Below are 10,572 nucleotides of genomic sequence, written 5' to 3'. Positions count from 1 at the left end.
GGCAGGAAGAACACAAGGGCAGAGAAAGCACTGTTTACAAGCTCTCATCAAGGCAACTAAGGACACTTGGCTGGGGGTCTGGGAGGTTCTGATGGAAGGCTGGGGGTGGGGCTGGGGGAGGTCTGCTGGGACGTGGGTGGGACAGGGAGTGGGTTGGGTGAGCGAAGGCCCTGAGGCCCCACCTCAAGATCCCTTGGGACGTCAGATGCCGTGTGGGAATCTTATTTTACCTCTCGGGCCCAGGGCCGCTCCGGAGCAGGAGAGACCTGATCTGGTTGGCAGTTATAACGGGTCCTTCGGGCTTGGGAGGAGAGGACACCTTGGGCCAGCCCTCACAGACTTGAGCCCCGTGCTCCCTGCCTGTGGGAAGCTGCTGGGGGAGATAGTGTGGTGACAGGGTGGCTGGTCTTGATGCCAGACCTGGGCCAAGTGCTTTACCCAAACCCCAGAGCTCCTTCCTGTTATCCAGGAAGGAGCCCTGGTGGCATAGTGGTTGCTCATTGGGCTGCTAACTGCAAGGTCAGCAGTTTGAAACCACTAGCCATTCCTCAAGAGAAAGATGAGGCTTCTGCCTCCCATAAAGAGGCAGTCTCAGAAACCCACAGGGGCAGTTCTCTCGGGTGTGTAGGATCGTCGTTGAGTCCGAACTGACTCGTGGGCAGTGAGTTTGGGTTTGGGGGGTTCTCCAGAAAAGGAGCCCCAGTGGCTGGCCTAGTGGATTATGATTTAGGCTGCTAATTGCAGAGTCAGCAGTTGAAACCCATTGCCTCTCTGAGGAAGTTCTGCTCCTGTAAAAAAGTTACCGCCTCAGAAACCCAGGGGGGCTGTTGTATTTGTTATACATGGTTGCTAGAAGTCAGAATCAACTCTGGAAATGGTGGGGGGGGGGTTGTTTGTTAGTTTGTTTGGGGGAGGTTGTTTGTTATTCTGGAAGGAGTCTCTAGGTAGCACACATTATTAACCCCTTCGTTGCTAACTCAAAGGTTGAAGATTCAAGTTGGAAAAAAGATCAGCCAGTCGATTGGGGCTTGCTTGGGTATGCCCTTGATGGAGATCCCCTGAGTGGGGGCAGTAGAAGGGGCTGCATGGTCAGGAGTCACACCCAATTAGTTGTGCCCTGATGGCCTTGGCGGTAAGGTCCTGGATGAATCCTGTACGCCCTGCTATCAACTGTGTGCCGGTCCCAATCATGCTCCTGTTCCTGCTTCTGTGGTCCCACCTGTGACTGCGATGTATTGATCTGCCACCAACCATGAATTTGCGACAGCTCCTTTGTCCCAGGCCCTATGGATCTGGCATCCCAATCAGACACCATTTTGCCTTCATGCTAATCGCCTCCCTCATCCAGATGATGTTTCTGTGTCCTTGTGCCTTTTAAGGCTTACTACAAATTCCCCTCAAATCGTATTTGAGATCGGAGTCTATCTTGTACCCGAAACCAAAGTTCACCCAGAGGCTCCTCAGAAGGAAGGGCTGACCATCTACTTCCAAGGAAATCAGCCTCTGAAAACTCAGGGGAGCCCAGGTCCCCTGAGACACACAGGGTCGCTGTGAGTTAGTCAGCGCCACAACCGCTGGGCTTATGATCTGGGAAGGGAGGACCATCGATTGATACACAGAGAGGGAGTTCTGGGGGGAAAAAATTAGCAGATTTCACTGCCCTTTATTCTAACCTTTCAACTACTCATCTCCCGCTCTGTGAAGACCACTGGCCCCTCAGACTTCTGGCCAGTGAGAGCATCTCCTCCGAGGGTCTCAGGACTTGGCTTTGTGGCCTCCAGGTCAGGTTCGGGTCTCTAGCCTGTCCCCCCAGAGAAGGCCCAGCAGAGAAAGAGGATGCGCACAGAGAAGTTTCCACAGAGAGGCCGCCACCCCCCAGAGCCCTTGCCTAAATAAGGTCGCAGCCTTGCACCCCTGCACGCTTGTTCCCATGTCCCCTGGGTCTGCAGGACATGGGGTTTGGGAGCCATTTGCTGCGTGTGAAGTCACCTAATGATTTTCCCCAAGATGTAACTTTCTCCTGCATGATTTCAAATCTAATCAACCAGTTCAGGTGTTGGTTTGCTCCAATTTGCTGATGTGGTAGGATCTTTTGAAAGCCCATTTGCCTGAGGGTGCTATCTACTTAATTTCGTATTCTTCACTAATCTCACCTTTGCAGCACTTTACAAATTATGGGACTCTCTCTATCCTCTTCGCTGTCTTTTTTTTTCTATTTTCCCTAATTTCAACCATTAAAAAGGCCATAATAAAATAAATAAAAATAAAAATAAAAAGGCCATCAAGGAGTTGATGCCTCAGCCATTTTGCCTCACATCACAATAGTCAAAATTCTAAATTTTTAAAGATGTCATTTCAAGTAAAAGGGAGAGAGAACCTCAAGAGCATCTGTATTTTGCTCATTTTATTTAAGAGCTTCATGGGACATACCGTGCACTGGTCACTGTTCCAAGCACTGACCCACAGTCCCTATTTTAAATTTTACAACAGCCCTGGGAGATGAGCCCATTCCTGTCCCCATTCAACAGATGAGGAAGCTGAAGGGAGGTCATTTGGTCAAGGTCTCATGGTGGCTAAGTGGCCGAGCCATGGTCTGAACCATATAGCTTGACTCTGATTCCCTTCTCTTGTGGTTATTATTGTCAGTGCCTTTGAGTTGGATCCAACCCCCACTGACCTTCTGCCCAGTAGAATGAAACACTGCCCCGTCCTGTACCACCCTCACAATTCTGGTGTTTGAGCCCATTGTTGCAGGTACTGTGCCAATTCACCTCCTTGTGGGTCTTCCTCTATTTTGCTGCTTTTCCCAACATGATGTCCTTCTCCAAGGACGGGTCTCTCCTGACAACATGTCCAAGGTATGTCAGATGAAGTCTCGCCATCCTTGCCTCTAAGGAACACTCTGGACCTACTTTTCTTCCAAGACAGATAGGTTTGTGTTTTGGGCCATCCATGATACTTTCAAAATTTGTCTCCGGCAACACAGTTCGGATGCATTGATTCGTCTTCAGTCTTCTGTATTCAATGTCCAACCTTCACATGCAGATGAGGCAGTGGGAAATACCGTGGCTTGGGTCAGGCGCACCTTAGTCCTCAAAGTCACACCCTTGCTTTCCAATGTTCTAAAGAGGTCTTGTGCATCAGATTTACCCAATACAACTCATATGTTGATCTCTCCACGGCTGCTTCCATGAGCATTGATCGTAGATACAAGCAGGATGAAATCCTTGACAACGTCAGTCTTTTCTCCACTTATTATCATGTTGTCTATCGATCCAGTTGTGAGGATTTTGGTCTTCTTGACATGGAGGTATAATCCATATTGAAGGCTGCCATCCTTGGACTTCATCAGTGAGTGTTCAAGTCCTCCTCCCAACAAATTAAGTTGTGTCATTTGCATACCAAACGTTGTTAAGAAGGCTTCCTCTGTTCTTGATGCCCCATTCTTCTTTCTATCAGCCAGCTTCTCTGATAATTTGCTCAGCATCCAGATTGAATAAGTCTGGTGAGAGGACACAGTCCAGTCGCACACCTTTCCTGATTTTAAATCATGCTGTTTCCCTTTATCCCTTTCACACAACTGCCTCTTGATCCATGTACATGAGCGCAATGAAGTGTTCTGGGATTTCCATTCTTCCCAAGGTGATCCATATTTTGTTATGATCCACACTGTCAAATGCCTTGGCATAGTCAATAAAGCCCAAGTGACCATCTTTCCGGTATTCTCGGGTTTCAGCCACGATCCATCTAACATCAGCAATGATACCTCTTGTTTCATGTCCCCTTGTGAATCTGGTCTGAACCTCTGGCCACAGTCAATGTACTGCTGCAACCTTTGTTGAATGATCTTCAGCAAAATTTTACTTGTGTGTAATACCAATGACATTGTTCTATAATTTGAGCATTCTGCTGGATCATCTTTCTTTGGAATGGGTACAAATATGGATCTCTTCCAGTTAATTAGCCAAGTAGCAATCTTCCAAATTTCCTGGCATAGATGAGTGAATGCTTCCAGTGCTTCAAGCTGAAACATTTCAATTGACATTCCATCAATTCCTGGAGCCTTGTTTTTGGCTCATGCTTTCAGTGCAGCTTGAACTTCTTCCTTCAGGTCCCTTGGTTCTTGCTCAGGTGCTAGCTCCTGAAAAGGTGACATGCCAACTAGTTCTTTTTGGGACATTGACCCTCTGTCTTCTTTGGATGCTTCCTGCATCATACGATATTTTGCCCATAGACTCTTTTAATATTGCGTAACAGTTAGCTTTATTGTACCAACCAGGCTCCCATAGGACCTGTTTCACTAGGATCGCAGCTACCGGCCTCCGCTACTCCTCAGCTTATCTTCCTCTTCCTTCTGTTGCTCTGCAGCCCGCCATGTCGGCTGCCTGTGGCCAACTCTGTTCGTCTTGCTTGCAGGCAGAGGCCGCTGGTCTGCTTCCTTGACCTTCGCCCAGCAGCCAGCGTGAGTTGAAGGACCTTCAGTATATCAACTGTTCCATGAAAGTGAGGTGAACTGAGCCCTCTCTACTGCTGTGGGGGCTACTGTTGTATTCCTTCTCACTAGATTACCCTATCCATATGTATCATAATATGTATGTATTACATAGATCACATATCATTATAAGTGTCCTGGTTTTGTTTCTCTAGAGAGTAACGCATATTGCAACTCAAGACGACTTTTTCTTGAGTTCTTTCCATTTCAGACACGCTGAGCATGTCCTTCCCTCCAGGTTTTCTAATTCTAGGCCTTCGCACGTTTCATTTTCGCATTTGGTTTTGTCTTTTTGAGTTGCCCTTTGAAGTTTTCTATTCAGCTCTTTGACTTCATCCTTTCTTCCATGTACTTTAGCTACTCTACATTAAGAGCATGTTTCAGAGTCTCTTCTGACATTCATTTAGATCTCTCTTTTCTGTTTGATGACCTTTTGCTTCTTCATGAATGATGTTCTTTATGCTCTCCCACAACGCATCAGGTCTCCTGTTATTAGTGTTTGATGCATCAGATCTGTTCTTGAGATAGTCTTGGAATTAAGGTGGGATAGACTCAAGGTTGTGTTTTGGCTCCCACAGACTTGTTTTTAAAAGTAAACTATAAAAGGAGTGACATTTAGGCAAATTGATGAGTTAACATTAAGGGAGATAATTTTGAGGCCCCTTACTGGGGCTGCTACTGGCCAGCTCCCTCTGCAGTAACTGGACGAAGGTGTCTCTTACCTCTCCCTCTCTATCCTCCCTCCTTTCTCTCTGTATATCCACTCAAACCCCCCACTGAGTACGGAAGGGGAGAGAAGGACTGAGGGGAGACCAGGAACCACAAGCTTTTGGGATAATGGAGAGCTGGCCTGATGGGGAGATGCTGGGCTTGGGGCTCAGGGACCCCATTGGAGGAGAGGCCTGGGAGTTTTCCTGGGTGGTTACTTCGTTTTTTTTAATTTGATTGTGAATTAGATCATTATTTTTATATCCAACAACTTAACCAACATATCAAACCTCCCAATAGCCTCCCCTGTGCCCTCTTACCTCTGTTTCTCTCTCTCTCTCTGTGTCTCATAGGATATTATCTTCCCCTCTCCCAGGTTAACATCGGTCCACCTTCTAGCCCAGGGCCTCCCTTCCCCCTACCCCTGGGAGCCATCAAAGCCTATTTGTTTTTGTTTTGGAGTTTTGGGTGTGAAAGCCTTTATCTTGATTTTTTCTTCTTCTTTTATGAGTGGTCTCATACAAGAGTTGTCCTTATAGTGACGGATGACATTCACTCAGCGAGGAGCCTCGGTGGCATAGTGGTTATGCATTGGGTTGCAAACCGGAAGGTGAGCAGTTTGAAACCACCAGACACTCCACAAGAGACACATGAGGCTTTCTGCTTGCCTCAGGAGTTACCGCCTGAGAAACCCGTAGAGGAGTTCCACCTGCTCTAGCGGTGTGTGGTCTTTATCAGAACAGACTCCGTGGCAGTGAGGTTTTGCTTTGGCTTTTGCTTCTTTGAACTTACTGTTGCCAAATGCCCCCCGGAACCCACCTGCATTGTGAGGTGTGTCACAGTTTCATGATGCTTTAGCGATGTGTGATATTCCACACGGAGTTTATTTATTCCTTCTTCCATGGATGGCTCCAATGGGTCTTTCTATCGTCTTGCTAGAGCGAGGAAAGGACGCTGCGGGAGTGGGATGTCCCCTGGCTGCTGCGGAAGGGCCCTGGAGGTCCCCACTGAGGTCTGTAAGGAGTGTTTTCAGGAACAATGGAGAAACAAGAACTCACTGTCAATAAGTCCATTCTAACTCCTGACAACCCTATCGAGGGTTTCCAAGCAACAGCACTTTACAAGAGCTGCTGTGGTTTGGGGCCATCAAGTCGGTTCTGATGCATGGTGACCCTCTGCGCAGCAGCGCGAAGCCCATCCTGGTCTGGGGCCACCCTCCCATGGTTCTTATGGTTGAGCCCCTTGATGCAGCCACTGGGCCAATCCAGCTTGTCGAAGGTCTTCCTCTTTCTCGTCACCCCACGACTTTACCAAGCATGACCGACTTCCTTCTCCAGGGACCAGTCTCTCCTGGTCACATGTGCAAAGTGCATGTGATGAAGTCCCGCCACCGTGGCCTTTGAGGAGCATCTGGCTGTGCTCCTCAAACCAAGACAGACGTGTTGGTTCTTGTGGCAGGCCGTTCTGCACCGGCACCATGATTCAAGGCATGGCTTCTCCGGTCTTCCTTATTCACCACCCAACTTTCCCATGCAGATGGGCCCATTAAAAAAGACCTTGGCTTGGGTCCGGTGCAGCTTGTCTTGGAGAACACAGCCAGAATAGAAGCGGCGGTGGTGAGACTTTGTCTCCTGTGTTTCAGAAATGTTTTTAGGAGAGACCAGCCCTGGTAAAGGACAGGGAGTGACTCATAACCATGACACTCAAGTACCCCATTTCCATCAAGTCTCTGAAGAGGCCCCCTCCCTAGGATGGCCAACAAACACACTTGTTTCTATCACCCCTCAAGGATCAGAAAGAACTCAGTAGAGGCTGGATCTAGGTGGACACTCAAAATGGATCTCGTGTTCCCACCGTCAGCCATATCCTTCTGCAAATTCAGGGCTCCGAATGTAAGTTGGACTACAGTAGAAACAGGTATCTAAATGCTTCTACTCCAGGAAGCCTGCTCTGTTGTGCAGAACATGATCAGTCCTTCTTCTTCTTTTTTTTAAGAGGAGAGCGTGAACACAGTCCTTCTTTAATGGGCCTTCCCCTCCCGCACTGGCAGCCTTTCCTGCAGGGCCCCATCCTGGCTGTGCAGACAGACTCCTTCTCCCATCCTGTGCTTCCCCCTTCTCCATCTTTCTCTCCTCCCTGCTCCTCCCCCACCTCCTCCTGGTCTCCCCCTCCCCTTTCCCCTGTGTTCTCCCATCACCTGACCCCAGTCTTTGGCTCTCCCCACTCACCCCTCTCATGTCCTCTGTCTGCCCCTCCTCTCTGCTGTCTTTCTTCCTCTATTCTCCCTCCTCCCTCCTCCCTTCAGTCTCCCCCACCACCACCCCTCCTCCTTCTCCCTGACTGAACACTCCCTGAGGACAGAACAGGACTTTCCTCCTTCTTAGGCCCCCTGGACAGAGAGCCAGCTCAGGCTGAGTGAAAGCCCATGGATGGGAGAACCGGGAGTCCTCCTCTGACCTTGGACACAAGGCAGCAGAGAGGGAAGGGTAGCGAGGGAGCTCCTGGGCCTCCCCAGGTCACTGGCAGTGACCACAGGAGCTGTGGTCCCATAAATCTCCCAGGCTTAGAACAGAACTAAATTTAGATAGAAGCTTTGTCACCAGGCCCAAGAGAGCACTGGACTGGGCCAGACCCCCTGGCTCCAGGGAGGAGGCACCTCTGAGACCTGGCTGCCCCCAAGGAGAAGGTACACAGACTGCCTGGACCAGACCCAGCATGGAGGAAGAGAGCTGGAGTCACGTGGCTTCCTCCAGCAGGGCCTCCCCTCCCTCTGCTCCCTTGGAAAATGAGCTTCCAGTTCCAGGACCCTGTCCACTCACAGGCTGGTCCAGAGAAGGCTGTCTGACAAGCCAGGAAAGCCCGGAGCCATGCCTCCCAGAACTGGAGGTAAGGTGCAATTCAACCTGGCTGAGGACCCTCGTCTCATCCAGTTACCCCGGCCCCCCTTCAGCCATCACAAACACCTATTGAGTACCCCGATTAACTGTCAGGGTCTGGCCTGGGAATTGGAGACACAGCCAGCGATGGGAGCTGTGAACTTATACAGCCTTGAGGTTGCGAACAGCTCTCCACCTCCTGACAGCCGAGGGCAGATCCATCCAGAAGTTCAAGATGACCTCCTTGGAAGAGAGGGTGGCCGGGCCGACGGAGGCCTTGGAAGAGCCAGGTGGCACAGTAGTTAAGCGGAACCCCACCAGCTGCTGTGCAGGACCAAGATGCTCTCTAGACAGGCTTCTTCTCCCCTCCTGCTCTTCTCCTGGTTGCATAAAGAACCAGCCTTGGAAACCCGAGGGGGTCCTTCCACTCTGTCCTGTAGCATCAGCATGAACTCAACAACAGCACGCATTTCCAGTTTTAGGGGATTCAGAGGTTGTAGAACCCAAACTACTCCTATCCCTTGCACAAGGTCCCCTGGGTGGGCTGGGATCCTCCAGGTGACCCACCAGCCTGGCCACAAGGCACCTCCACTGGGCGAAGGGGGCATTCAGCCTGTGTTGGCCTCCTGAGCCACGGCCCTGCTGTTTGGAGCTGAGGCTTTCAACAGCCAAGAGGCACAGGCTTTCCTGGCCTCAGGCAGGAGTGGTTCTTCCTTAGCCTAGCTGACCGGGGCTGTGCCCAACCAGCCCGGCTCTCCCCCGGGCCCACTGTGTGACCTTGGGAAGTCCCCGACTCTGCTCTGGGCCCTCTGGACGACCTTGGGAAGGTGCTGCAGTTATCTGTGCCTCGGTTGCCTCATCTGTATAATGGAGATGCTCAAAGCTACTCCAAGGGTTTGTTTCCAGGATGGAATACGCTGTTATACGTAAAGCCGTTAGAGTCTTGTCTGGCCCTTAACCCAAACCAAACTCACTGCCATGAGTCAATTCCATCTCACAGCCACCCTGGAGGACAGAGTCGAAATGCCCCTGTCAGGTTCCAGGACTGTAACTCGTTATTTTTCCCCCACAAGTGGCTGGTGAGGTCAAACACAAGACCTCGTGGTTAGTAGCTCAATGTGTAAACCCACTATGCCACCAGGGCGGCCTGTCCAGCACATAGTTAGTGCTATAAAAGAGCTGACCAGGCATAAAAAGACCCCTGTCCCGCAAACTCCCACCTCTCCAATGGTACCCAAAGACCACATCCTGCTGCAGCCCCATCGTGCCTCCTACCTCAGTGCCTATGCGCTCACGGCCCCCTTTCTCCAGGGTACCCGCTCCTTTTTCTAAGCCCTCCTGGCTTTGTGGACTAGGATCCAGAGTCAAGTCTCCAAGGAAACCTCCCGTTTCTTCAGTCATATTCTCCGGGTCCTGAGTGGTGAGCCCAGCGAGGGCTGTGTGGGTGCAGGCTCTGTCCTCAGGGGCCCACTGGCCACAGGAGGGGCTCGGTGGGCAAGGGAGACCCACGGCCACCAGAGACCTGGAGGGAGAGAAGCAGAGTTTCTAGGGACCTTTCCTGGTGGCGAAGGGTTTGAGTTGGGCCTCAGGACGCCCCACAGTGGGGCCTGAGCCCCATCTCTGAGCTCTCTGACGGGGCTCCTTTCCCGAGTCCTGGATGCGAACCATCATCCTGCACGCACTTTCCACGTGCCCAGGAGCCCCGGTGGCAAAGGCGTTGGGCTGCTGACCACAAGGCGGTGGTCCCGGCCTATGCTGCTACTTCAAGTTTTGTTGTTGTTGTTGCTGCTGTTAGGGGCCATCAAGTCAGTTCCAACCCATAGGGAGCCTATGCACAACAGAACAAAGCACAGCTCAATCCTGCGCCATTCTCACAATGGTTCCTGTGCCTGAGCCCATTGCTGCAGCCTCTGTGTCCATCCATCTCCTTAAGGGCCTTCCTCTTTCCCACTGTCTATTTTACCCAGCATGATGTCCTTCTCCAGGGACTGGTCTCTCCTGACAACATGCCCAAAGCATGTGAGATGAAGTCTAGCCAGCCTCGCCTCTAAGGGTGCTCTGACCATAGACAGACTTCCAGGACAGACTTCTTGTCTGTCTTTGGGCACTGCAGGGTACTTTCAAATGTTCTCCTCCAGCAGCACCATTCGGGTGCAACAATTCTCCTTCCGCCTTCTTCATTCAGAGTCCAGCGTTCACATGCACAGGGGCAGTTGAAAAGACCACGGCTTCAGTCAGGTGCACCTTAGGCCATCAAGTGCCGTCCTGGCTTCTCCACACTTTGTTTTTAAAATAAATCATTTTATTGGGGGCTCATACAACTCTTATTACAATCTATGTATCCATTCATTGTGTCAAGCACATTTGTACATTTGTTGCCATCATTTTCAAAACATTTTCTTTCTACTTGAACCCTTGGTATTTTCTTTTTTTTTTAAATCATTTTATTAGGGGCTCATACAACTCTTATCACAATCCATACACACATCAATTGTG

The sequence above is a fragment of the Echinops telfairi genome, unplaced genomic scaffold, assembly GCF_000313985.2.
Source record: "Echinops telfairi isolate 266 unplaced genomic scaffold, ASM31398v2 ScPeMD7_23;HRSCAF=83, whole genome shotgun sequence".
Taxonomy (NCBI): domain Eukaryota; kingdom Metazoa; phylum Chordata; class Mammalia; order Afrosoricida; family Tenrecidae; genus Echinops; species Echinops telfairi.
Note: the sequence above shows the minus strand (reverse complement) of the source record.